The 23,229-nt window shown below is 50.5% G+C and overlaps 1 pseudogene; it reads left to right on the plus strand.

Annotated features, from left to right (window-relative positions):
* Positions 1 to 22,823, plus strand: part of LOC148442049 (uncharacterized) — a 44,187-nt pseudogene extending 21,364 nt beyond the window's left edge.
* Positions 22,824 to 23,229: the final 406 nt, after the last annotated feature.

Below are 23,229 nucleotides of genomic sequence, written 5' to 3' on the forward strand. Positions count from 1 at the left end.
AATGAGGCTGGAGATGTAGGAAAGAGTGGTGAGGTAATGAGGCTGGAGATGTAGGGAGGAGTAGAGAGGTAATGAGGCTGGAGATGTAGGGAGTAGTGGTGAGGAGATGAGGCTGTAGATGTATGGAGGAGCATTGAGGTAATGAGGCTGGAGATGTAGGGAGGAGCAGGGAGGTAATGAGGCTGGAGATGGAGGGCGGAGCAGTGAGTTAATGAGGATGGAGATGTAGGGAAGAATGGTGAGGGAATGAGGCTGGAGATGTAGGAAGGAGCAGTGAGGTAATGAGGCTGGAGATGTAGGGAAGAGCAGTGAGGTAATGAGGCTGGAGATGTAGGGAGGAGCAGTGAGTTAATGAGGCTCGGGATGTAGGGAGGAGCAGTGGTGAGGTAATGATGCATTTAGATGTAGGTAGAGCAGGGAGGTAATGAGGCTGGAAATGTAGGAAGGAGCAGTGAGGTAATGAGGCTGGAGATGTAGGGTGGAGTAGAGAGATAATGAGGCTGGAGATGTAGGGAGGAGCAGGCAGGTAATAAGGCTGGAGATGTAGGGAGGAGCAGTGAGTTAATGAGGCTGGAGATGTAGGGAGGAGCAGTGGTGAGGTAATAAGGCTGGAGATCTAGGGAGGAGCAGTGAGGTAATGAGGCTGGAGATGTAGGAAGGAGTGGTGAGGTAATGAGGCTGGAGATGTAGGGAGGAGTAGAGAGGTAATGAGGCTGGAGATGTATGGAGGAGCAGTGAGTTAATGATGCTGGAGATGTAGGGAGGAGCAGAGAGGTAATGAGGCTGGAGATGTAGGGAGGAGCAGTTAGTTAATAAGGCTGGAGATGTAGGGAGGAGCAGTGGTGAGATAGTAAGGCTGGAGATGTAGGGAGGAGCAGGGAGGTAATGAGGCTGGAGATGTAGGAAGGAGCGGTGATGTAATGAGGCTGGAGATGTAGGGATGAGCAGAGAGGTAATAAGGCTGGAAATGTAGAGTGGTGAGGAGATGAGGCTGTAGATGTATGGAGGAGCAGTGAGGTAATGAGGCAGGAGATGTAGGGAGGAGTAGAGAGGTAATGCGGCTGGAGATGTATGGAGGAGCAGTGAGGTAATGAGGCTGGAGATGTAGGGAGCAGTGGAGAGGTTATGAGGCTGGAGATGTAGGGAGGAGCAGGGAGGAAATGAGGCTGGAGATGTATGGAGGAGCAGAGAGGTAATGAGGCTGGAGATGTAGGGAGGAGCAGTGAGGAGTTGAGGCTGTAGATGTATGGAGGAGCAGTGAGGTAAGGAGGCTGGAGATGCAGGAAGGAGCAGTGAGGTAATGAGGCTGGAGATGTAGGAAGGAGCAGTGAGGTAATGAGGCTGGAGATGTAGGGAGCAGTGCTGAGGTTATGAGGCTGGAGATGTAGGGAGGATTAGAGAGGTTATGAGCCTGGAGATGTAGGGTGGAGTGGTGAGGTAATGAGGTTGGAGATGTAGGGAGGAGCAGTGAGGAGATGAGGCTGTAGATGTATGGATGAGTAGTGAGGTAATGAGGCTGAAGATGTAGGAAGGAGCAGTGAGGTAATGAGGTTGGAGATGTAGGGAGAAGCGGTGAGGTAATGAGGCTGGAGATGTGGGGAGGAGCGGTGAGATAATGAGGTTGGAGATGTAGGGAGGAGCAGTGAGGTAATGAGGCTGGAGGTGTAGGGAGGATCGGTGAGGTGATGAGGCTGGAGATGTAAGGTAGAATGGTGAGGTAATGAGGCTGGAGATGTAGGGAGGAGCAGTGAGGTAATGAGGCTGTAGATGAATGGAGGAGTAGTGAGGTAATAAGGCTGGAGATGTAGGGAGGAGCAGTGAGTTAATGAGACTGGAGATGTAGGGAGGAGCAAAGAGATGTAGGGAGGAGCAGTGGTGAGGTAATAAGGCTGGAGATGTATGGAGGAGCAGAGAGGCAATGAGGCTGGAGATGTAGGAAGGAGCGGTGAGGTAATGAGGCTGGAGATGTAGGGATGAGTAGAGAGGTAATGAGGCTGGAGATGTAGGGAGGAGCGGTGAGGAGATGAGGCTGTAGATGTATGGAGGAGCAGTGATGTAATGAGGCTGGAGATGTAGGGAGGAGCAGAGAGGTAATGAGGCTGGAGATGTAGGGAGGAGTAGAGAGGTAATGAGGCTGGAGATGTAGCGAGGGTCGGTGAGGTAATGAGGATGGAGATGTAGGGAAGAATGGTGAGGGAATGAGGCTGTAGGTGTAGGGAAGAATGGTGAGGTAATGAGGCTGTAGATTTAGGGAGGAGCCATAAAGGTAATGAGCCTGGATGTATAGGGAGGAGCAGTGAGGTAATGAGCCTGCAGATGTAGGAAGGTGCATTGAGGTAATGAGGCTGGAGATGTAGGAAGGAGCAGTGAGGTAATAAGGCTGGAGATGTAGGGAGGAGCAGGGAGGTAATACGGCTGGAGATGTAGGGAGGAGCAGTCGTGAAGTAATTAGGCTGGAGATGTAGGGAGGAGCAGTGAGGAGTTGAGGCTGTAGATGTATGGATGAGTAGTGAGGTAATGAGGCTAAAGATGTAGGAAGGAGCAGTGAGGTAATGAGGTTGGAGATGTAGGGAGAAGCGGTGATGTAATGAGGCTGGAGATGTAGGAAGGAGCCGTGAGGTAATGAGGATGGAGTTGTAGGAAGGAGCAGTGAGGTAATGAGGCTGGAGATGTAGGGAGGAGCGCTGAGGTTATGAGGCTGGAGATGATGTAGGGAGAAGCGCTGAGGTAATGAGGCTGGAGATGTAGGGAGGAGTGGTGAGATAATGAGGCTGGAGATGTAGGGGTGAGCGGTGAGGTATTGACGCTGGAGATGTATGGAGGAGTAGAGAGGTAATGAGGCTGGAGATGTAGAGAAGAACGGTGAGGGAATGAGGCTGGTGTCGAAGCTGGATTATTGGCTGAGACAAGATCAGTTTAAAATTGAATCGCAGCAACACCATCTTGTGACTGGCCGCAAGACACCATCTTGGAAATGAGATCGCAAGATGCCATTTTGTGAATGGGAGCCTAAGCGCTATTTTAGATAAACTCACACTTTAGTACATGTGGCGATCTTACTATTAGCATCATGCGAATACATCTGTGACCATCGCCATAAGTTACGGCGATTCACCCAAAGCCCATTTCATGACTTTACGTAGTTTTGGTGCACTGGATAAAGTGTATATTATTATAATTCCCCTAAAGGATATATTTCAGAAATGGCTTTACAGTATGTCAAAATTGGATTGCATTAGCTAAACAGAGCAAATGGCCACGTGACAACTAGCCTGTGTAGACAAGCTTCCTGGATATAACGTCTGCTCTCACTCCAGGTGGCCCTGCTCGAATACACACCTTACATTAGCAGGCTTCCTGCAATAAAATACCTTCAAAGCCAAGAGTGTTATCTTAGGTTTTGGGTCTGGTAGCTGTGCTAATTTGCATTTACACAAGAGCCTGGGAGAACAAAGGACTTTACTTTTGAGCCTGGGAAGGGTGGAGGCTGCTGAGAGAGGGGGGCGTGTGGAACTATAAGGCTCAGCATTCCACACTGCTAGGTGTCCACTTAGTTTAAGTGAGATTTAAGTGCACCATTTCTCATACACACATTAATATGCACAATTGCGCTGGTAACTAATCGCATATTAGCGAATGCATAAGATCCTATATGAAAACGCTGTTCATTAGCTTTATGCGCACTTATCTGCTCCAAGTTAACTAGCGTCTTTATATCAAACCCCACATACTTGCACATTACATATTCACATAAAAGGTTTAATAAGCTTAAAGTATAAGATTTAAGTTTGTTCATTCTTTGAAATAAAGATTATTTGGTAACTAAGGTTTTATACATGCTAAGTAAGCCGTGATTGGTATTGTACTGATGCGTACTCTTTCAACAGTATTCCAGTATTCTCGGTGTGGAGATCGCATCATGCATTCTCAACTTATGCACCGCAGAGACTTCAAGCAACAAAATGTATATAATATGACCAACTGTTAGGATGTTGCATGGGGCGGGAGGGCAGAGACCCCCAGTTGTTGGAGGCTGGGTTGTGTCTATTTGAATCAGCCTGTTAAATGCTCTGTAACAGATGCATCCCCCTTGAGGACCAATGGCATCAGCAACAAACTTCTCTATTGTATTGTCTATTTCTGGGGGGTATAAATATGTGTGCTCCAACACTGGGTCTTGGTCTTCTTGCTGAATGCTGACTGACGAGGGGTTTCTTGCTGATGCCTAAAATCTGGACCAGAGAGCGCTGCGAATGTATAATTGTACTTGGGTCTGTATAATCTCTTTGCGCTAAGATTATATGAGGATCATAGCGTGTAACTGATGTACTTTTACTTGAATAATACTTTGTGCTTTGGAACCACAGATTCTAGGTCTTTATTTACTGTATGACTGCGTACGCAAAATAGCGTCATCCTTAGAGGTTTATAGGTAGGATATTAGAAGGTATAGGCAGGGGTATATAGAGGTTCTAATTCAGTATCGTTACTGGAGATGTAGGGAGGAGTAGAAAGGTAATGAGGCTGGAGATGTAGAGAAGAATGGTGAGGGAATGAGGCTGGAGGTGTAGGGAAGAATGGTGAGGTAATGAGGCTGTAGATTTAGGGAGGAGCCATAACGTAATGAGGCTGGAGATGTAGGGAAGATCAGTGAGGTAATGATGCTGGAGGTGTAGGGAAGAAAGGTGAGGGAATGAGGCTGTAGGTGTAGGAAGGAGCAGTGAGGTAATAAGGCTGGAGGTGTAGGGAGGATCGGTGAGGTAATGAGGCTGGAGATGTATGGAAGAATGGTGAGTGAATGAGGCTGGAGGTGTAGGGAGGAGTAGAGAGGTAATGAGGCTGGAGATGTAGCGAGGATCGGTGAGGTAAGGAGGCTGTAGATGTAGGGAAGAATGGTGAGGGAATGAGGCTGGAGATGTAGGGAAGAATGATGAGGTAATGAGGCTGTAGATTTAGGGAGGAGCCATAAAGGTAATGAGCCTGGAGGTGTAGGGAGGAGCAGTGAGGTAATGAGCCTGGAAATGTAGGAAGGAGCAGTGAGGTAATGAGGCTGGAGATGTAGGGAGGAGCAGTGAAGTAATGAGGCTGGAGATGTAGGGAGAAGTAGTGAGTGAATGAGGCTGGATATGTAGGGAGGAGCAGTGAGGTAATGAGGCTGGAGATGTAGGGAGGAGTAGAGAGGTAATGAGGCTGGAGATGTAGTGAGGATCGGTGAGGTAAGGAGGCTGTAGATGTAGGGAAGAATGGTGAGGGAATGAGGCTGGAGGTGTAGGGAAGAATGATGAGGTAATGAGGCTGTAGATTTAGGGAGGAGCCATAAAGGTAATGAGCCTGGAGGTGTAGGGAGGAGCAGTGAGGTAATGAGCCTGGAAATGTAAGAAGGAGCAGTGAGGTAATGAGACTGGAGATGTAGGGAGGAGCAGTGAGGTAATGAGGCTGGAGATGTAGGGAGAAGTAGTGAGTGAATGAGGCTGGAGATGTAGGGAGGAGCAGTGAGGTAATGAGGCTGGAGATGTAGGGAGGAGCAGGGAGGTAATGAGGCTGGAGTATGGAGGAGTGGTGAGGAAATGAGGCTGGAGATGTAGGGAGGAGCAGTGAGGTAATGAGGCTGGAGATGTAGGGAGCAGCAGTGAGGTAATGAGGCTGCAGATGTAGGGCGGAGCAGGGAGGTAATGAGGCAGTAGATGTATGGAGGAGCAGTGAAGAAATGAGGCTGGAGGTGTAGGGAGAAGCAGTGAGGTAATGAGGCTGAGATTTAGGTAGGAGTGGTGAGGTAATGAGGCTGGAGATGTAGGAAGGAGCAGTGAGGTAATGAGGCTGGAGATGTAGGGAGAAGCGGTGAGGTAATGAGGCTGGAGGTGTAGGGAGGAGTAGAGAGGTAATGAGGCTGGAGTTGTAGGGAGGAGTAGAGAGGTAATGAGGCTGGAGATGTAGGAAGGAGCAGTGAGTTAATGAGGCTGGAGATGTAGGAAGGAGCAGTGAAGTAATGAGGCTGGAGATAAATGGGGAGTGTAACCCCCTATTTTTCCTCAGCACACTTAATTATACCTGCAACAATATATGAAGACTATATGGTAATAGAAATTCAGATATATTAGTTGCATGCATTTTCAAATACATGGGAGGCTGCTAGGCCACATCACGGCTTCTCTGTCACTAGCAGTCCCTAACACTAAGGGGTTCACATCTGGGGTGCAGTGCACCCCAAAAAAACGTCCAGCCCAGGACCCCCCCAGGGCATGACACGAAAAATACAAATAGAGTGACAGTGCAGTGTAAAGTATAGATGTGTGCGAGTAGTTAAAAAGGGGTTAAAATATATGTGAAAAAGTTACATTAATAAAAAACAAACATAAAAGGTGATGTGAAAAGTAACTATGTATTAAGTGGTGATGCCCTGAGGAGGATCAGCCAGAGTAGACTCTTTTTCAACACTTATCTGAAGATTTTTTTTATGAATAATTGAGCCAACTTGGGAGCTGACAGAAGACCGTTGATGGGTATGAAGTGAGCCATCTTGGAGAACCGGTCAACTACCACCCAGATGGTGTTGAACTTGTTTGAGGTCAGTAATGAAGTCAATCGACAGATGTGACAACAGTTGATGTGGAACAATAGAGGTAGTAACTGCCCAGCTGGAGACTGTCGAGTCACTTTATGCTGGGAGCACTTGTTACAAGAGGGAAAGAAGTCTTGGACGTCTTTTCTGAGAGAGGGCCTCCAGTAAGACCTGGAAATGAACTTGAGGGTATTTTGTATGCCTGCATGACCTGCAAAGCTGGAAGCTTGGGCCCAATGTAGCAGTTTCTTGCGTAATGTGGGCTTGACAAGAGTTTTCCCAACAGGTGTCCGCCCTCATTCAGAGCGACCGCTTGTATCTAATGTTCTGTTTTAAGATATAAGAGTGTTTTGTGGTCTATGACAATGGAAATGGGATGCACAGATAAAAGATAGCGCCACTCCTCCAAGGCTAAATTAATGGTAAAAAGTTATTGATCTCCAATAGAGTAATAAATATATATCAGTTTTAGCGCTGATTGTTGAAGAGTTCTGGCATGTAAAATACTCAAATACTCTACAATACTTATATTTTATATATTCCTAAAAAAAATCACAATAAAATGGCATAAAAAAACATTCCGACGAAAAGAAAATATAACGTTTCTTATGTCTATACTCCAGGGGTCTATAAATTGGTCCCCTGTAATGGCTATTAGTGTAACGGTCCCCTGTAATGGCTATCAGTGTGACGTCCCCTGTAATGGCTATCAAGGGTGACGGTCCCCTGTAATGGCTATCAGTGTGACGGTCCCCTGTAATGGCTATCAGTGTGACGTCCCCTGTAATGGCTATCAAGGGTGACGGTCCCCTGTAATGGCTATCAGTGTGACGGTCCCTGTAATGGCTATCAGTGTGACGCTCTCCTGTAATGGCTATCAGTGTGACGGTCCCCTGTAGTGGCTATCAGTGTGACGGTCCCCTGTAATGGCTATCAGTGTGACGGTCCCCTGTAATGGCTAATAGTGTGACGCTCCCCTGTAATGACTATAAGGGTGACGGTCCCCTGTAATGGCTATCAGTGTGACGGTCCACCCTGTAATGGCTATCAGTGTGACGGTCCCGTGTAATGGCTATCAGTGTGACGGTCCCCTGTAATGGCTAATAGTGTGACGCTCCCCTGTAATGACTATAAGGGTGACAGTCCCCTGTAATGGCTATCAGTGTGACGGTCCCCTGTAATGGCTATCAGTGTGACGGTCCCCCCTGTAATGGCTATCAGTGTGACGGTCCCCCCTGTAATGGCTATCAGTGTGACGCTCCCCTGTAATGGCTATCAGGGTGACGGTCCCCTGTAATGGCTATCAGGGTGACGGTCCCTGTAATGGCTATCAGTGTGACGGTCCCCCCTGTAATGGCTATCAGTGTGACGCTCCCCTGTAATGGCTATCAGTGTGACGCTCCCCTGTAATGGCTATCAGTGTGACGCTCCCTTGTAATGGCTATCAGTGTGACGGTCCCCTGTAATGGCTATCAGTGTGACGGTCCCCTGTAATGGCTATCTGTGTGACGGTCCCCTGTAATGGCTACCTGTGTGACTGTCCCCTTTAATGGCTATCAGTGTGACTGTCCCCTTTAATGGCTATCTGTGTGACGCTCCCCTGTAATGGCTATCAGTGTGACGGTCCCCTGTAATGGCTATCAGTGTGACGGTCCACCCTGTAATGGCTATCAGTGTGACTGTCCCCTGTAATGGCTATCAGTGTGACGGTCCCCCCTGTAATGGCTATCAGTGTGACGCTCCCCTGTAATGGCTATCAGTGTGACGCTCCCCTGTAATGGCTATCAGTGTGACGGTCCCCTGTAATGACTATCAGTGTGACGTCCCCTGTAATGGCTATCAGTGTGACGTCCCCTGTAATGGCTATCAGTGTGACGTCCCCTGTAATGGCTATCAGTGTGACGGTCCCCTGTAATGGCTATCAGGGTATTGGTCCCCTGTAATGGCTATCAGGGTGACGGTCCCCTGTAATGGCTATCAGGGTGACGGTCCCCTGTAATGGCTATCAGGGTGACGGTCCCCTGTAATGGCTATCAGGGTGACGGTCCCCTGTAATGGCTATCAGGGTGACGGTCCCCTGTAATGGCTATCAGTGTGACGGTCCCTGTAATGGCTATCAGTGTGACGTCCCCTGTAATGGCTATCAGTGTGACGGTCCCCTGTAATGGCTATCAGGGTGACGGTCCCCTGTAATGGCTATCAGTGTGACGGTCCCCTGTAATGGCTATCAGTGTGACGGTCCCCCCTGTAATGGCTATCTGTGTGATGGTCCCCTGTAATGGCTATCAGTGTGACGGTCCCCTGTAATGGCTATCAGTGTGACGGTCCCCTGTAATGGCTATCAGGGTGACGGTCCCCTGTAATGGCTATCAGGGTTACTGTCCCCTGTAATGGCTATCAGGGTGACTGTCCCCTGTAATGGCTATCAGTGTGACGGTCCCTGTAATGGCTATCAGTGTGACGTCCCCTGTAATGGCTATCAGTGTGACGGTCCCCTGTAATGGCTATCAGTGTGACGGTCCCCCCTGTAATGGCTATCAGTGTGACGGTCCCCTGTAATGGCTATCAGGGTGACGGTCCCCTGTAATGGCTATCTGTGTGACGGTCCCCTGTAATGGCTATCAGGGTGACGGTCCCCTGTAATGGCTATCAGGGTGACGGTCCCCTGTAATGGCTATCAGTGTGACGGTCCCCTGTAATGGCTATCAGTGTGACGTCCCCTGTAATGGCTATCAGTGTGACGCTCCCCTGTAATGGCTATCAGTGTGACGTCCCCTGTAATGGCTATCAGTGTGACGCTCCCCTGTAATGGCTATCAGTGTGACGCTCCCCTGTAATGGCTATCAGTGTGACGCTCCCCTGTAATGGCTATCAGTGTGACGGTCCCCTGTAATGGCTATCAGTGTGACGCTCCCCTGTACTGGCTATCAGTGTGATGGTCTCCTGTAATGTAATCAGTGTGATGGTCCCCTGTAATGGCTATTAGTGTGACGGTCCCCTGTAATGGCAATTAGGGTGACGGTCCCCTGTAATGGCTATCTGTGTGACGGTCCCCTGTAATGGCTATCAGGGTGACGGTCCCCAGTAATGGCTATCAGGGTGACGATCCCCTGTAATGGCTATCAGGGTGACGGTCCCTGTAATGGCTATCAGTGTGACGGTCCCCTGTAATGGCTATCAGGGTGACGGTCCCCTGTAATGGCTATCAGTGTGACGCTCCCCTGTAATGGCTATCAGTGTGACGGTCCCCTGTAATGGCTATCAGTGTGACGTCCCCTGTAATGGCTATCAGTGTGACGTCCCCTGTAATGGCTATCAGTGTGACGGTCCCCTGTAATGGCTATCAGTGTGACGCTCTCCTGTAATGGCTATCAGTGTGACGGTCTCCTGTAATGTAATTAGTGTGACGGTCCCCTGTAATGGCTATCAGTGTGACGGTCCCCTGTAATGGCTATCAGTGTGACGGTCCCCTGTAATGGCTATCAGAGTGACGGTCCCCTGTAATGGCTATCAGTGTGACGGTCCCCTGTAATGGCTATCAGTGTGACGCTCTCCTGTAATGGCTATCAGTGTGACGGTCTCCTGTAATGTAATTAGTGTGACGGTCCCCTGTAATGGCTATCAGTGTGATGCTCCCCTGTACTGGCTATCAGTGTGACGGTCTCCTGTAATGGCTATCAGTGTGACGGTCTCCTGTAATGGCTATCAGTGTGACGGTCCCCTGTAATGGCTATCAGAGTGACGGTCCCCTGTAATGGCTATCAGTGTGACGGTCCCCTGTAATGGCTATCAGTGTGACGGTCCCCTGTAATGGCTATTAGTGAGTGTAATCAATATTGTATCCAAGTAGATCTGTAAGTAGCAAAATTCCAAAGTCCTGTTATTGCTGGCCCGGTTATCAGGATCTCCTGGGCTAAATTCACCTTAGTGCCTTGAACCTGTGTAAGATCATTAGCACAGGTGCATATAATGCTGTGCCATTTAGCTGTGTACTCGCAGTGTGGTATGCCGCGTCCCCAGACAATGAGCGGCTATAGCAGGGGTGGCAAACCCGCGTCTCTCGAGCCGCATGAGGCTCTTATGAGCTTCTAAGGCGGCTCCCAGGCTCGCGGCTCGGCAGACCACCATTATTACTGAGAATATTGGTCTCTGATCTCTCTGGAGGCCAGCGTTCCCATTAATGCAGTGTGCGGGTGATGTCATGATGTCACCCACGACGTGAGGAGCCTGCCCATCTGCTGGATCCAGTTAGATCCAGCAGGTGGCAGAAGCAGCAGCAGCGACGGCGGGACTCAGGAGCCCTGACGGCATGTACCGATGCCAGCATGAAGGTAAGTTTCTCCATAGGGGTGTGGGCAGGGAGGGTAGCTAGTGTTGGGGTCACTTCCTTAGGGAACACAGCTAAAAGGGTCAATGCAGAAGGGGCACAGCTAGAGTGGGCATAGCTTAATGGGCACAGCTCCAAGGGGGCATTGCATAAGGGCCACAACTAATGGGGGCATAGCTTAATGGGCACAGCTCCAAGGGGGCATTGCATAAGGGCCACAACTACAGTGGGCATTGCATAATGGCAGGGGCTGGCTGGCAACTTTTAGCCTGGGGGCAAATGCATGCAGGCGGCCCTGGCAGAGGAGTAGCATGTAGCCAGGGTGTCCGAAGAACGTGCGTGCTACGGCGCCCCCCCTCCTCAAGTGAGCCAGGGAGGAGGCGGGTCCATATGGGATTAATGTAAAGTGAAAATAAAGATTAGGGACAGCCCCATCGTGGTGCCCATATGCAGTGCCCCCCTGTGCCCCAGGAGAGGACCCCCTTATGCAGGCCTCCAGTAGTGCTCCCAGTAGTGATCCCCCTATGCAGTGCCCCTTATACAGTGCCCCCAGTACTGGTGCCCCCAGTAGTAAACCCGTTATATAGTGCCCCCAGTAGTGGTGCCCCCTATGCAGTGCTCCCTATATAGTTCCCCAAGTAGCAGTCCACACCCCATGCAGTGCCCCCAATAGTGGTAACCCTTATGCAGTGCCCCTTAAATAGTGGCCCCAGTTGTAATCTCCCCCCTATGCAGTACCCCCGGTATTGCCCTTTTTATAGAGCCCCCAGCAGTGGTCCCTCGATGCAGAGCCCCTAGTAGTAGTCCCCTCCCCCCTATGCAGTGCCCCTAGTAGTTGTCCCCTCCCCTTGTAGTGCCCATAGTAGTAGAAGTCCCCCCCTGTAGTAGTAGTCCCCCCCCTTGTAGTGCCCCCAGCAGTAGACCCCCAGTTGTAGTCCCCCCCTTGAAGTGCCCCCAGTTATAATCCCCAGTAGTGGTCCCCCCTTGTAGTGCCCTCCCCTGTAGCGCCCCTAGTAGTGATCTCCCCCTTGTAGTACCCCCAGGAGTAGTCCCTCCCTCTTGTAGTACCCCCAGTAGTGGTTCCCCCTTTGTAGTGCCCCCAGTAGTGGTTCCCCCCTTGTAGTGCCCCCAGTAGTGGTTCCCCCTTTGTAGTGCAACCAGTAGTCCCCCCCTTGTAGTGCCCCCAGTAGTAGTAGTCCCCCCCCTTGTAGTGCCCCCAGTAGTGGTTCCCCCTTTGTAGTGCCCCCAGTAGTCCCCCCCTTGTAGTGCCCCCAGTAGTGGTTCCCCCTTTGTAGTGCCCCCAGTAGTCCCCCCCTTGTAGTGCCCGCAGTAGTGGTTCCCCCTTTGTAGTACCCCCAGTAGTGGTTCCCCCTTTGTAGTACCCCCAGTAGTGGTTCCCCCATTGTAGTGCCCCCAGTAGTGGTTCCCCCTTTGTAGTGCAACCAGTAGTCCCCCCCTTGTAGTGCCCCCAGTAGTAGTAGTCCCCCCCTTGTAGTGCCCCCAGTAGTGGTTCCCCCTTTGTAGTGCCCCCAGTAGTCCCCCCCTTGTAGTGCCCGCAGTAGTGGTTCCCCCTTTGTAGTGCCCCCAGTAGTCCACCCCCTTGTAGTGCCCCCAGTAGTAGTAGTCCCCCCTTGCAGTGCCCCCAGTAGTGGTCTCCCCCTTGTAGTGCCAGCCTCACCTCCCCAGTAGACACAGGTAGTCAAAAAAAAACCCACATACCTGAATCCCCGCTCCCGCCGTCGCCATCCGCTCCTCCTTCCCGGGCCGGGCTGCTCTGCATTATAGGAGAGACATCATATGACATCATGACGCCTCTCCCATTGCCCATTGCGGGAGCCAGAAGATGGAGCGGCTCCAGCAGTGGGCGCAGCAGCAGCCAATGAGAGTCTGACAGACTCTCATTGGCTGCCACTCACAATAAACACACAGCTGCCGGTGCCGGCGGCTGTGTGTGTGTCACTTGTGTAGCGCTGACCGAACTCCGTCCGGTCAGCGCTACACATGCGGTGCAGTGTGTCACAGTGACACAGACTGCCTGCGGCCCGCATGACGCTGCGGCCCAGGGGGCACATGGCACCCTGCCCCCCGGCCCAGCCTGTCACTGCATAATGGGCACATCTACAGGTGCATTGCATAATGGCCACAATTACAGAGGGCATTGCATAATGGGCACAGTTACAGGGGCATTGCATAATGGCCACAACTATTGGGGCAGGCTTGCCTACCCTCCCAATTTGTCCGGGAGCCTCCTGAATATATAGAATAGTGTAGATTAGATTAGGCCGAAAGGCATGACCAAATACTCATAATGTCTCGACAGAGTATTAAATTTCGTCTTCCATTCGTCACCTTCTTTAATAGTGTAGAATAGCATAAGACCAGGGAGCTGGAAGTCTCGACCTTAGCTTGAATGCCACGGATGTGGTGAGGCTGGATACAAAATGACAAATATAGCCAGGATACAGACAAGGCAGTCTAAGACACTTAAACTTCCCATCGTCTGAGGATTGACCTGCGTGTGAATCAGTGACAATAACATACTTAATTGAAATAAAGACACGGAGACTTGTATTTGGCAGAATTTGTTAGCTATTTATTTAAAAACATATAATGAATTAGTTACTATATTAATTAAATTAATTTAAATATGGTGGCAAAGAAAGAACGGCTAACAACAGCCCAAGCCTAACACTATAAACACTCCAACCACAACACAATACGCTCAAGCCTTCTATCTTGACTACCCACCCGGTAAGGTGATGATGCTGCCCCCGGCAGGGTGGTCCAGCAGACTTTATGAGTCAACGAAGGTGAGCAAAACAATGAGTAAACAAATATTCACAGTGCTAATAGGTAACCTGCCGTTCTTTGCCGCCTAAAATAGCCAACGAAACAATCACCAAACCCAAATCAAAAAGAGCCCATAAAAATAAACTTTAGGGAGGGAGGGTGGGAAGACAGGAACAAAAGAGGCTGACTCCGCCTCCAACAATCTCTAATATCCCTGCTATAACCTACAACCCTAAAAACCCATTGGCCCTAATTATCACATGATTCCTCACACTGGTCTGCCCCCAGCCTAGGAAGTTTAACCCTCTCCACTCCTATAAAGTCATTTCGTTTATCTAAACTTCCCATCGTCTGAGGATTGACCTGCGTGTGAATCAGTGACAATAACATACTTAATTGAAATAAAGACACGGAGACTTGTATTTGGCAGAATTTGTTAGCTATTTATTTAAAAACATATAATGAATTAGTTACTATATTAATTAAATTAATTTAAATATGGTGGCAAAGAAAGAACGGCTAACAACAGCCCAAGCGCCCAAGCCTAACACTATAAACACTCCAACCACAACACAATACGCTCAAGCCTTCTATCTTGACTACCCACCCGGTAAGGTGATGATGCTGCCCCCGGCAGGGTGGTCCAGCAGACTTTATGAGTCAACGAAGGTGAGCAAAACAATGAGTAAACAAATATTCACAGTGCTAATAGGTAACCTGCCGTTCTTTCCCGCCAAAAGCAAGGTTCTGCCAAAAGAAACCTTGCACCGCCACCATAGAACTAACGCACAGAAACCACAACCTCAAACAGATCCTCAAGAAAAATAAACATACCTTCCTCCGCTAAATGAACCCCGTCAGACCGAAAAAGGTAAGTATACCGAAATTTTATCCTAGGATGTCTGACCACTGCCCCACCATTTTCCAACACAAATTTTGAAACCGTAAAGTTCACTTTCTTCCGGGCTTCATCAATGGCTCTGCCGTCAACCACACCACGCCAACACAATCTAGGGACCATGAAAGACCAAACTATTGTGCAAGCTGGCCATGCCATTATAATCTGACCCAAATCCTCCACCACCGCATGCCTTAAATCCAGAGATGTCCTCTTGCCCAAATCATTCCCGCCTAGATGAATAACCACGACTCTCGGTAAGCCATACCGCTGAACCTGCTGCAAGAGTTTAGGCTTAAGGCTCTCCCACAACATACCTCTGACCCCTATCCATCTAACTCCACTAGCCCCCGGAAACAACGGCGCGTCCTGCGCCTGCATGAACCTAGCCGCCCAAAAAACAAATGAATGGCCAATTATCCATACAGTACAATCATCAAAAGCCATTCCTATAATGAGGGAAAAACAAAGAAAACATTAAAGTTATTGTAAAATTTTAGCATATTTAATCATGTATATCTAACGGGGAACATATTACTGAGGATCTGCCAAAAAGAAAAAATTTTGATTTGAATCTTTAAAGATCAACAAGCTTCTGTGCCAATTTGAAGCAACATGAAGACATAAGAGGATAAGTTAAAATAAAAAAGAAGGGGGGGGGGGGGAGAGCGGGGGGGGGGGGGGGGTTGGGAGAGATATCGGATAACACAAGTGAACTCGACCAGAGAGAAAGCGTAAAACCTGCTGAGGGACATATAATTGTAATTATAAACCAAATAGCCGAATTAAATCCGTCAGATCAGGTAAAAAAATCGTCAAAACTCTCCAGACTCCCACTGAAATCAATGGCGAGTAGCTAGTCCCCGAGTAGGAAAGACAGGGGAAAACAAACAAGACCAGGACCAATGACATTTCGTAAAACATAACAAACCATATGTAACGTGCATGCACAACATTAACCTCAATGATTCGGTCGAATGTAACGCTTATAACTGGCTGATTTCCATCGGCCCAGAGCTTGAATCTGTGACTCTGGAAATCCCGCAGCAGCGGCGGAAGTGGCAGCACCAATTCGAAACGAATGCGTGCCGAACTCCCCTGGTGAGAGGCCCACGCTGCAAAGACATCGCCGCAGCATCCAACTAAACTGAAATTTTGTCAGCGGAAGCCCATCGCCATGCATCAGCCATGAGCCCTCCGCTGAGGGTCTGACAGATGCATAACGAGTGGCCAAGCCGACCGGACAAATTCGACAATCCGCCGAGGGGACCAATGTTATCCAGCGACCCCTGCCTAACTGATCGGTCTTAGAACGACGCAATCTGCACAGCAAGGACCTCTCACCCACCTTCACATCCGAACGCAGCATAGTTGAATCCCTCCACTTGGAGGGAGCAACCAATTCCGACACCCGGAAAGCACCATGAAAAGCCATGGAAAAAGCTAACTTAAACAAAAGCGTTTCGAAACCGGAGGCCGCCACGTCCGCAACCGCTCCTAGAATGGACGGTAACAGATAAATGTCTATAGGCCGTCTTTTATCGGGGTTAACCGGCTCAGCGCGCGCCCAACCTTTCAAGGCCTTTGTGATGACAAAACTCCTTGTAAGGTCAGGGATTCCCTTCAATTTGGAGAAAAACGAAATACCTGCCAGGTACCGTGAAACTACCGCTCTCGATTTGCCAGATACATACAGCTGCCAAATAAAAGCAAGCATCAATTGATGCTGACCCTTACCTCCAAGGCCTTGGCTACGGGAAAAAACTTCCCATTCTTCCCAAGACCGACGGTAAGCCTTGAGGGTCTTGGTGCAATGGACAGCTCCGCTAACCCCTCCAGTCCGGCTTGATAACCTGCCAAACATAAGAGGGGCACAGCACACCATCAGTCTCTGCATCAGGAGCCAATGTACGGAACCGACCCCATTGACATCTGGACAGCGCATCGGCAATCCCGTTGTCAACTCCGGGTACGTGTTGAGCTCGAAACAGCACATTATGGCGCAAACAGGCAAGCACCAGCTGCGCTAGCACACGCAAAACCAGCAACGACTTTGCTCGCTGCCCGTTTACCGCATGCACCACGCCCAGATTGTCACATCTGAACAGAATGCTGCGATTGCAGATGCGCTCGCCCCAGACCTCCAAGGCGACCATTATTGGGAACAGTTCTAAGAGCAGCATATCTCTTGTCAAACCTGCACGAATCCACTCCTCTGGCCAAGTTGCGACGCACCAGGATCCCCTCAGGTAGCAACCGAACCCCGAAGATCCTGCTGCATCGGTGAAAAGCTGCAAATCGACATTGCCCACCAGAGGGGATAACCATATCCTGATCCCATTAAAATCTGCCAAAAAGGAAACCCAAACTTCCAGGTCTCTCTTTATTTCTGACGATAAACGGATCAAATGGTGAGGTTTGGAAACCCCCGCTGTGGCCCTCTCTAGCTTTCTGCAAAATACCCTCCCCATCGGTATAACTCTACAGGCAAAGTTCATACAACCCAACAGTGATTGGGCCTGCCTGAGCGAAATTTTGCGCGCAACCAAACACTCTGAAATGGAATCTCGCAATTTGTCAATTTTATCGCGCGGCAGCCGACAGGATCCAGCCAAGGTATCAATCTCGATACCTAAAAATGACAAACACGAGAGGGGTCCCTCTGTCTTTTCGTCTGCCACAGGTACTCCAAAATGAAAAAACAGCGCTCTCATGGAACCAAGTAACTCGTTACAACGCTCTGACCCAGCGGGCCCCACGCAGAGGAAGTCATCGAGATAGTGCGCTATCCCATGACCCCCACAAGAAAACTCTACGCACCAATGAAGGAAAGTGCTAAATTTTTCAAAGTATGCGCAGGAAATCGAACACCCCATAGGCAAGCACTTGTCTATGAAGTATTCCCCCCCAATGCGAAAACCCATGAACCTAAACGATTCGGGGTGCAAAGGAAGCAAACGAAAAGCTGACTCCACATCCATCTTAGCCATGAGGGCCCCGCGTCCATATGCCCTAACGATACTGAGAGCATCATCAAAAGACTGATACCTCACTGAACAGAATTCAGGAGGTATAGCGTCATTACGGAGGACCCCAATGGATAAGACAGATGCTGGATCAGCCAAAATTTTCCTGGAGTTTTCTTAGGCACCACCCCCACTGGGGAAAGAATCAGATTCCCCATTGGAGGATGCGCAAATGGACCCACCATACGTCCTAACTGAACCTCTTTCTCGACTTTTAACTGAAGAACGTCAGGAAAAAGTCGAGCTGATTGTAAATTTCTCGGGGAACCGACTCGAACTTCCCCTATAACTGGTAAACGAAAACCCAACTTGAACCCGAAAAACAAAAACTTAGCGTCCTGCCTATTAGGGTACCACCCTAGCCACCTGGACATAGCATCCAAACGGATAGGGGTTGGTGCCCTATTTAGCGCCTGCGCTACCTCCCGCTTTGGGAATAGCTCCTCCTCCCGACTTGGATCCCTGTTGGGCTGACAACCTGAAACAATTAGAGGCGGGGTGCAATCCGTTGCAACGCAAGCAAAGGTGTCGAAAACGGCACCGTTGGCCCTGGGAACAGGAGGCATTATTAAAGGCAAAACATTTACCTTTAAAAGGTGTCTGCGCAGAAAGCCGACCGGGGCCCGTCTGTCGACGCCCCGGGGAGGGATCAGAACTCGGGCGCCACGCCCCAGACCCCCCCTTATGAGTATCCCCGCCTACCCGAGAATCCTCCACTCCACCTTTTGGTGGTTGCGTGACGTCAAGCCACACTTCCACGTCCTTGCACCCAAAATCTAAGCGCTTGGATCCGTCCTGCTTGCGCCTAAATTCCTCATCATATGTTCTCCAGGCGCTGCCCCTGGATTTACGCTGCATCCCATGAATCAGGTGGATATACCTTATTACGTTCAGGTGCTCCCCTGGGCGATCTTTCAAGTAGCATGCTGCGAATACGCAAAACCCAGCAAGCCAGTTATCATAGGAACGAAAAGCTTCCAACCCCACCCCGCCTTTAAGCTTAGCTGCCTTGAAATCTTTTTTGGCTTGCTCAGTTAAAATGAACATGTCCACATAATCGCCCTTCCTGATTTTTTTCTTGCAACAATCGCGCAGACCCCGCAATACTGCTGTATTGTCGCAATGCACCACACCTGGTTGATGCTGACGCTTCTTGGACTTCTGCGCGCTACTACTCTGACGCTGCTGCTTAGCCCGCTTATCCCGCCTATCCGCCTCCTTGCGCGCATATTTAGCAGCTCTCTTCCGCGCCTTTTTCGCGCTGCTGACAGAAGAAGCCAGAGAAGAAGAGGTCGACGACAAGTCAGAGACAGAGGAAGAAGAGGAGGCAGAGTCAGCAACATCATCATCTTCTGAGATCTCACCTGACGATCCGGACTGCTCCCTCCCGGACACGACCGATGATGAAGCCTCCTCGACGCTGAAATCCTGTTCCATAGCTTCGCCCTCAGCAGTATCTGAAACAGACGATGAAGCCGCCCCCTGGGCCGAAACCCTGGGCACGGTCGACACAGCAGGAGAAGACACAGCAGCACTAGCCCCAGACGCCTCTGGTCTTGCCAACTGAGCCGCAGCGGAGCCCATAGCCTTGCAAGCCTGCATGAACTGATCTACCGCTGGCCCTAGAGTAGCAGAAATTGAACGCTGCCTCTGATCCACCCTTTCACTATCTGCTTGGCTAGGAGCCAATGCCGCAACCATGGGAGCAAAAGCAGATGTCATTGATGACATCATGGCCGCAAAAGCTGCAGGGTCAAAGGACTGACTTGCACCCCCACTAGGGACCTGAGTATCCACATAGCCAGAAGCTGCTGCCCCAGACATGGCCCTGTCTGCTGATTGCTGACTAGCCTGCCAATCATCCTCCATCAGCTCTCCCTGTCCTAAAATGGCTGCCTCCCTGACTGACAAAGCCCCTAATGTGCTGCCAGGGCTGTCCATCTCCCCCACCTCGACATTCCCCACTTCATTAACTGTGGGGGAGTCCCCCCTGCCCCTCCGGGCACTAACAGGGCTATTAGCAGCCCTCCTTGCGGTGCGCGTGTGCGCCTGTGACCTTTGAACCCGCGGGGGGCGAGCGCTCACCGCCCTAATCGCGGCAGCTCTGCCCTCCCGCGGGCACACTAACTGCCTCTCGCGGCTGCTCAGAGCAGCCGCGCCTTCCCCCCGCCGGCGGCTGTGTCCAGCCGCCCTGACAGCACCTGCTTGACGGCCGCGGGTAAGCGCGGCCGCGCCCGGCCGCCCATGACGCCGCGGGGCTGCGCGACTCGCGCTAGCCCCTTCAGCTCCCTCTTGAGAGGCAGGAGCCTCCCCAGAACTCCCTGGGCCTTCTTCCTGTGCCCGGTAACGGGCGGGGATCCGCGATGAGCGGTGCGGGCGGGGCATGCTACCAATTTGGGGGGGGTCACAGTCCTTATAAGGGTTAGGAGGATTGTTAGAAAATGCAGAGCGCAAAGGTGGGGGAGGGCAGAGAGAGAGAGGGATAGATGAAGAAGGTGAAGAACAAAGATAAGAAGAGGAAAGAAAAACAGAAGGATGGCTATGAAGAAAATATAACAGAGCTCAGGTAAGAGCACTTACCCACTCCAAGACAGGAACAAAAGAGGCTGACTCCGCCTCCAACAATCTCTAATATCCCTGCTATAACCTACAACCCTAAAAACCCATTGGCCCTAATTATCACATGATTCCTCACACTGGTCTGCTCCCAGCCTAGGAAGTTTAACCCTCTCCACTCCTATAAAGTCATTTCGTTTATCAAATGGCAGGATACTGGCAGACAGACCCTGCGGCCAGAGGCTAGAGTGTGATGGTAACAAGCCGCCCTCCCCTTGACGAGTGGTTAAAGAAGCCCTAGAACCGGGTTTGTCTGGAAATTCCCTGGAGAAGGCTTTTCTAAGTCCCAGAGCATTCAGAAACTTTTCAGGATCCCAAGGTCTTTCTTCCAGACCATAACCCTTCCAATAAACCAGAAACTGTAAGTGTCCCAGCACAAACTTGGAATCCAAGATCTTTTTAAAGACATACTCCTGTGGACCCTAAACATCCACAGGAGAAGGCCTTCTAGAGTGTTTGACTCAAAATCTTCTGGAGAATACTGCCGCTTTACCAGGGAACACTGGAAGCTGTTATTAATCTTGAGGGTCCTCGGCATTCTGAGCCAGAATGCTACTGGGTTCATTTGAGCAATGATCCAAAATGGAAAAATGTACTTAGGCCCTGATTCAGACCCGGTTGCTCTGACAGAGCGCTCGCTCTGAATCAGGGCCGGTCTTTTTTTTTTTAGAACAGCCTCCTGGCCACTCGCATAGCTGTGGGTGACCACCCACAGCTATAGCGAGCGGCCAGGAAGATGGTCGCGATGGTCAAGACCATCGCGACCATCGGGCTTGCGACGAGACCCTTGTGGTAGGGTCTCGTTGCTGCAAGCCCCAGAGAGCTTGCGGCTCAAACAGAGCCGAAAGCTCTCCCACTGACATCACTTGTGATGTCAGTGGGGCCGCCCCCAGATGGTAGGCGTTCTCATGGGAACGCCTCCGTCTGGGCGGCCACCCCCCTGGCCCGCCCACCAAAGGGGGCGTGCTGTCACTCAACATCGATGGCACGCCCCCTTTGGTGCGAGACCCAGAGCGTCGGCTTGCCTGTCGCTATCTGGGTCTCGTGCATGCGCACGACGGAGCCGGCTCCGTCGTGCGCATGCACTCTGGGCCACCATCGACCCGGTTGCGAGCGCTCAGCGCTTGTGACCGGGTCTGAATCAGGCCCTTAGTGCCCAGCTTTTGGGAAGGTCGGCGTAACTTAATGTTTTTGGTGGAAAGCCAAACTGAATCATCAACCTTCAACTTACAAGGCTTCTGGTGCCTTGTTCTGAACCTTGCTCCAGACAGACTTAAGCCGGGAGACAGACAGGAAAGATCCACCACAAAGTCCATTGCAATATGCGACCACGGTTTGGAAGGTACCGGAAGAGTAAGAAGATGTCCAGCAGGAGCGATATGGTGAACTTTATTCCTTGCACAGATGTCACAATCCAGCATGAATTCTCAAACATTTTAAGTTATGGATGGCCACCAGACAGATCAGGACAATAACTCAAGAGTCTTGGAGAACCCCTGGATGTCCAGAGGCCCTGTTGGAATGGAAGTCCATGATAACTGCTCCTCTGAACTTCTCAAGCACGAACAAAAGACCAGAAGGTTTACCTGGGGGGACCTGAGATTGATAAGATTAAGGACCTCATTCAGAGGCGGTCGTTAGATGCAAGCGGTCGCCCTGAATGAGGGCGGCCGCTTGCATCTTGTAGTGCCGCTTCTTGGTCGATCGCTAAGCTGTTACCACCCACAGCTCTAGCGACCGACCACGGTGATGGTCGCGATGGTTAAGACCATTGCGACCATTGGGGCTTGTGACGAGACCCTAAGGTTGGGTCTCAGCACTCGCAAGCCCCAGGGAGCTTCCTGCTCTGATCGAGCAGGAAGCTCCCCACTGACATCACTGCTGATGTCAGTGGAGCCACCACCAAACGGCAAGTGTTCCTTCGGGAACGCCTCCATTTGGCCGGCCATGCCCCCTGCCCACCTCCCAAACGGGGCGAGCTGTCACTCACCATCAACAGTTCGCCCCCTTTGGTGCGAGACCCCTAGCCACAGAGCGCCCGTCGCTAGCCGGGTCTCGCGCATGCACACGTCGGAGCCGGCTCCGACGTGCACATGCCCAGTGGGGGAACATCGACCCGGTTGCGAGCACTCAGCACTTGCGACCGGGTCTGAAAGACCCCCTAAATCTGTTCTGCCAGGGTTTTTGTCAGACCAGCCAGAAAGCGTGTGCTGGGAATGATGGGATCATTAGAGGACACTGGCTGTTGAAATGTAAGAAAGCTTTGGGACAGGGCATCTGCTTTCATATTCTTGGTTCCTGGTCTGAAACAGATGGTGTAATTAAAGGGAGTGAAAAGAGAGCCCAACGAGCCTGTTGCAAACTGAGTGTTTTTGCTCCCTTGATGTAAGAGAACTTTTTGTGGTCTGTGTAGATCATGATCTGATATTTGTCCCCTTCCAGCCAATGCCTCCAATCCTTGAAAGCCCATTTGATGGGCAGCAGTTCACAATTGCCCACGTCATAGTTCTTTTCTGCTGGGGAAAACTTCAGAGAAAAGTAATTTGTTGTCCTAGTGATCTCTCTGAGACAATATGGCCGCCACTCCAACCTCAGAGGCGGATTTAGACTTCATGGGGCCCTAAGCAAAACACCGATTTGGGGCCCCCTTCCTCAAACAATCCAGAACACCATATTTTTGTTCTTGCTTTATTCCCCTTAATTATTTGTCATTTTTTCCTCCTTATATTTAACTTTTTGAAACATTAGAGTTGCTGTGAAAAAATGCTCATACTCTGGGCCGTGATTCCAAAAAGTCTGGGAACTGCCCTATAGGTAACATCTGAATTCTGCCTGCAGGGACAGAGGGCCCAAATCAGAGATGGACGGAATTACAGAGACGCACACAAATGGCAGCGCAATTCCGTCTATCTCAGGTGCAAATGCAGCATGACGTGTCTGTCAGAAACATCCCAGCGCTGCGACCAAGGATACAGCACGGGATCACCATAGCAACGTCCGGACTCGCAGATGC

Source organism: Taudactylus pleione, unplaced genomic scaffold (assembly GCF_031769625.1).
Source record: "Taudactylus pleione unplaced genomic scaffold, aTauple2 ptg001636l, whole genome shotgun sequence".
In the NCBI taxonomy this organism is placed as follows: Eukaryota; Metazoa; Chordata; class Amphibia; order Anura; family Myobatrachidae; genus Taudactylus; species Taudactylus pleione.